This window comes from Poromitra crassiceps (genome assembly GCF_964638095.1).
Source record: "Poromitra crassiceps genome assembly, chromosome: 9".
In the NCBI taxonomy this organism is placed as follows: domain Eukaryota; kingdom Metazoa; phylum Chordata; class Actinopteri; order Beryciformes; family Melamphaidae; genus Poromitra; species Poromitra crassiceps.
In genome coordinates, this window is record NC_139630.1 from 29073038 (window position 1) to 29079024 (window position 5987).

The window sequence follows — 5987 nt, forward strand, 5'->3', positions numbered from 1 at the left end:
GAGGGGGAGAGGGGTCGAACTCGTGACGCGCTGAGAACAAGAAACGTTGATTGGAAGTTGGATTTTTATTTATTTTTATATATACTTTTTTATCCGTGAGGGAGAACAGGGTTTAGCAGGTGACTCGTCAAATTGGTTCTTGTGATCCTGCTTCGTCTTGGAGAGAACACATTTCTCAAGAACGCGAGGCAGAGAAGCATCTACGGCTGCAACTAACAATTACTTTCATTATCCAAAATGTCAAAATCACTTTTTCCCCATGAGTCCAAGATGACATCGTCAAATGTCTTCTTTTGCCCTGACCAAAGATAATAGCAAAGATAACCAAAGTTAATCAGTTTTCTGTCATAGAACACTAAATACATCAGAAAATATTCACATTTAAGAAGCTGGAAGCTAGATACTTTTTTTCTTAAAAATTAGTCTAAACAATTAATCGATTTATAAAAACAATAGTTTGGCGATTCATTTTCTGTCGGTTGACTAATCGATTAATCCTTGCAGCTCTAGAAACGTCATTACAATTTCTACATATTTATTACAGTTTATTCTCCCAGTGGCACCAACTGGCTCTGTGCTGCGTCACTTTCGCCACAAATCTCTGAGCTTCCCTTTGGTTTTTGTCAGCCAAGTCGCCGTCCGACCCGTCCTCACTTGACAAGTAAACTTCCTCGGTCCTTCTTTTGTTGTGGAATCCTCTTTTGGTCATTAGATATTACAAGAACTCATCTTGACAAAGTGTGGATGCTTGCTGCCACAGAGGTTCAAACCCCCGGTCTTCAGTTTGAAGGACGCGCTCTCTGACCACTAGCTCATCCATGGCCCTCAGGCTCCTGGGAAAGGAAAGCAAGGAACCTGTTGCCAAAACACTGTTACACCACAGCATGAAAGCATAAAGCACACTCCATGCTAACGGCATATTGCTATCGGCATTTTCAAACCCCCCCCAAACCGGACCCTGAATGCTGCGTTCAAGACAACCCGGGATTTCCGACATCATTGCGTTTGCGCTGCGGTGAGGGGAGAGATATCAGTGTGAAATACAGACGATATAAACACATATTGCATAATTACGCCTTATTGCATAATTACACCTAAGTATGTGTTAAAACGTCAACCAACACGTTTAATCCATTAACAATGACGGCCGCCATGTTTGATGACGTCAAGTCGGACAATCCGGAGCTCTGAAATGATACCCGCATTTCGGACCTGTAATTCTGAGCGGGTCAACCGTTCAATTCATTTTCTATTTTTTTTGTGATCAAATCTTTTTATTTTCAAAACAATAAACACAAACAATACGCCAGACATAGAAAACAAATAAGACACCCCCCCCCCTCCCCACAAGGGTAAACAAAGAGAAACAAAAACAAAAACATTCAATTCATTTTCTACAAGTCGGAGGTAGTTTCTCCGAGTTCTGAGATGTCTTGAACGTCAGCATAGGCTAAGCCCCCGTTCACACAGCACGCCGAAGCAACGCTCAAACTGAAGCTGTACCTACGCTGTACCCACAAGTTTCATTTCGCCAGGTGGAGCCGTTCACACCACCCGCGCGCATGCCACGCTGACGCCGTGCCGAAGCCGCCACGCCATGCCGAAGCGGTCGCTCAGGACTGACGCCAAATTTCCAAGCGTGAAGCCGTGAAGCCGTGAGGCATGAAGTCAATGGGGGTTGTTGTGCCCACTTTTTCTCAGCTCCTGTTCCGGAAGAGAATTCCCCATTCATTTTCTCCATAGACATTTAGAAAAATCCTTATATAACAAGTTTTAAGCCTGGAAACAAGCCAACCAGCAACATCGTGAGTGACCGTAAAACATTTCACTTGGAGCAAAAATAAAAGGGGGGGGGGGGGGTCGAAAATATTTTTATTAAGATTTTTATTTTTTGTTTTTGCTCCAAGTGAAATGTTTTATGGTCACTCACAATTCAGTAGGTCGCTGGTTGGCTTGGTTCCAGGCTTAAAACTCGTTATAAGGATTTTTCAAATTGTCTATGGAGAAAATGGGGAATTCTCTGATGGAATGGGAGCTGAGAAAAAGTTTGCGGTTACTGTTGACTCTATTGTGGTGACAACCGGGACAATTTGGTAATGAATGTTAAACCGGGACATTTTAGTGTTTTTGTCGGCACGTCACGTGGGACACTCATCTTGAAACCGGACAATCCGGGACGTCCCGTCACCGTGCCAAAAGGTCAACGAGCTGCCTTGTTTTGCAGAATATTTAAAATGTAATCTTTCATTTGAAGTACGTAGGTTTTCAGGTGACAACACAGAGACAATTTGGGAAAGTTGTATTGTGGTCCAGGCTCAGACGTGCAGAGGAACCACAGGGTCCAAACAGGCAGGACCCGTCAGATCAAGTCTTGGGGTCACTACTCAAAAAAGGACTATATTACTCATTACTTGTTACTCATTTCAAAAGTAATACTACTTTACATATTACGCCTTGGGAGCAGCATTTTGTTACAGTACTTATATGATGTTAATTAACATGTCAACGTTAGCTGCTACTTGATACGTTAGCTAGCGTGCTAATCAGATGTGTTGACAACAAGACAGTGATGGTTAGCTGACATCAGTCTGTCTGCATGATATGGAAGTTCAATATGGCAGCCATGGGCCGTTTCTTTAAAACTGGGAAATGGGAATGTGACGGTTCAAAGGTCATGAGCTCCGATGGTGACGTCACCAGTGCTCGTATTTTCTCTGCCAAACTCTTAGGAGCCTCAGCAGCCCCGACATCAAAAATCCAAGATGGCTGCTCCGCGCATCAACAGTTAAAATCGTGGTAAATACTGTTTATTAGCACTTCTGTCTTTTTTGTGTCTCATTAAATCAGCTGTACACACAGCAGCACTGTCTAACTTCTGTGTGGACATGTTGCTGCAGTGTTTGTATGCGCAAAAGATATCGTGAAATGCATTGTTATTATCAACTGTTATTGCTAACAATGGCTAGCCTGGCTAGAGCTAACCCTGGCTGGTTTCCCGACTGTTTAAATGGAACGTCAACAACTCAGGTGTGACGTCGCTCAACCGTGAAATCCTTTGCTCCCAGTTTTAATGGAACGGACCACTACTTCACTCGAAAGCCCTCCACATGTAGCCTACTGTAGCTCCACAGTTTGGTCAGATGATGGACAGCAGCTTTTTTCCTAGTCTGTCGCAGCGTTTCCTTCCTTCCGAACGATGTTTAAATGTTGAAAAGCCTTCCTGCCCCAGGTGCAAATATGACTGACAGTCATGTATGTGTAGATGCCTGTCTCAGTCTGTATAGAATAATCTAGTGGTGGTAATAATTGGGATCTTGCATGGAGATTGCCTTGTTTCTGGGGTTCAGTGTCCTGCTCATGGACACTTTGGCAGAGAGGATGTCGGACCCTCTGCAGCAGTATATATATATATATATATATATATATATATATATATATATACACATATATATATATATATATATATATATATATATATATATATATATATATATATATATATTATATACACCGTAATTCTGCCAATAAGGGCCCGGGCGCTGCTTATGCTAAATCAACTTGGACCCCGGGCGGTAAAAGGAAGACAGGTGGCAATTAGAGTCAGGCGGTTATTTTTATTTTCACATAATTGAGCCAGGCGATTATTATTTTTTGAAGAGAAATGCCTGCTCAGCAAAAACGGAAAGTATCAAATTGCTTATTTAAACCAGTGAGATAGTACTTAGTACACACAAGGGTAGGTACAGGCAGTTTAAACCAGTGAGATAGTACTTAGTACACACAAGAGGGTAGGTACAGGCAGTTTTGAACATGCCTAGTATTGTACAACGGACTGGAATGAACGAAAACGACTGATAGCCTTAATCTTCATCATCATCATCATCCAACTACGTTACGGTATCAGTTCATTGCTCTCCTCTTCTCCCTCTGCCAAACAGCCATACCATATTTTAAACAAGTAACATTAGCCTACTGCTCACACATTCAGTTGTGTGTGTTTCATTGGAAATAAGTCATTTGAGACATTTTTAGAAGACATTTGAGCTGATTGACAGCTCAAATGTAATATGTATGTAATATGTATGTAATACTACTTCAGGTATTTTCTTCTAAAATGGATACAAGGCATTTTAAGATTAACTTTGTTCCGTAGGCATGTTGCCAAGCCACAGTCTGTTCTGTTCACCCAGCAGCCTCTCAGTCTGTGTCGCTCTTCAATATAAACTGTTACAGCCGTTATACACTCAAATATATTTGAACTTTTAAGTCAGTGAAGACGTTTGTTTTTAATATACAACATCAGACACTTTTATCACTGTACCGTGATGCACTGTTGGCCCCAATGGGAATTGAACCTCTAACCGAAGGTGCCTTGTTCTATTCATTCGAAAATATTGAAATATCGAAAAAGTAATGTAGGCCTACCGGTAGTCTTAAAAATTATAATTTTCTCACAAATGAAAAAAAAATGCCAAGTGGAAGCTATTATTATGAAGCCTAGCGCTCTGCTGCTAACTGAAACAATCTACCATACTAAGTTATCTAGGATTTTATGTTGGCTACAGTAGTTAGCTCGCAAGCTAGCTTCAAGTTCAAACTACCCATACTAGCCTATAGGTAAGCTAGTTAGCTAACTGACCTTCAACATCATGATGGCATGGGCATGAAGGGGTGAATAAACCTTTTTTGTCCCCTACCAAAGGGGGGACATATATATATATACTATATATAATTTTGTTTTTTCCCAAACTCCATATATATGGAATTTGGAAAAAATAAAATGTATTTCATATGGCCATAGAAAAGCAATAAAACTGCTCTACATGTTTAGTTCGATGCTCGGAACCTTTCAACACGGAAAAAACAGAACAGATCGGCTGACGGACGTTTTTATTTCCACCATACTCTGAACTGATAAGGATTTAAAACTACAATGTATTTCTTAATATGATGTAATCTGCCCTTCCATGATGAGCTGAACAGTTATTATGGCATTTATTGGTAATGGTGGACAGGAAAATGGCCCCCAAAGCCGATCAGTGTGTTGTTTGCGATATACATGGAGACCAATTTGGTTGTTTTTATGAAAATGTCTGTCCATTAAACCTGGAATGTTCTGAATTCATGATGTCACTGTGGAAACATTTTAGTTTGGTTCGGAAAACTGAATCTTGACCACTATCACCAGTGCCTTATGTACAGCTAATTTGTGGTATTCACATGCACTACAATAAGTATTTTTATGTACACAAAATCTATTGTGATCGTTCTATCTGTTCCCATGCATTGTGATGCACTTGTCTTGTTCTCTGTACAATGTGAATTGTTTTATCTTTATATCATTTGCGCTATTTTGTGATGCACATCACTAATTATTAATCGATTTAGAATCCCACTTTATGTCTTGAATGCATTGTTTTATTGCCATACTGACGCTGCTGTGTTGATGGGCAGTCTGAAATCAACTGTTTACTGTCACTTTCCATACAGTATGATGTGTATGGATTTATTCTTGAATAATTCTGAAGGACTACAATACAGTATGTTTTAACGTGTTGTACTACCTACTATGGGATTTCATAATCGATAAAGTCATGTGCTAGAACTCCACACAGACTTGCCCAAAATGCTAATAAACAGTTTACATTTTGGGGAATGGAAAAATCAGCTTCTGGGTATTGTAGAGGTAAAGGTTTCCTACACATTTTCCATTTCAAAATTCCATACTTTTCCAGACTCAAATTTCCAGACTTTTCTGTAGACTTTTCAGACCATATTTGACATCTGAGTACACAAGGGCGTCACCCTCTCTTCTCTCCCCTCCCCCTCTCCCCTCCTCTTTTCCCCCTCTCCCCTCCACTCCCATCCTCCCCCTCCCCTCCTCCCCCTCTCTCCTCTCCCCTCTCCTCCGCTCCCATCCTCCCCCCCTCCTCTTCTCCCCCTCTCCTCTCCCCTCCTCTTCTCCCCCTCCTCTCCCCTCTCTCCTC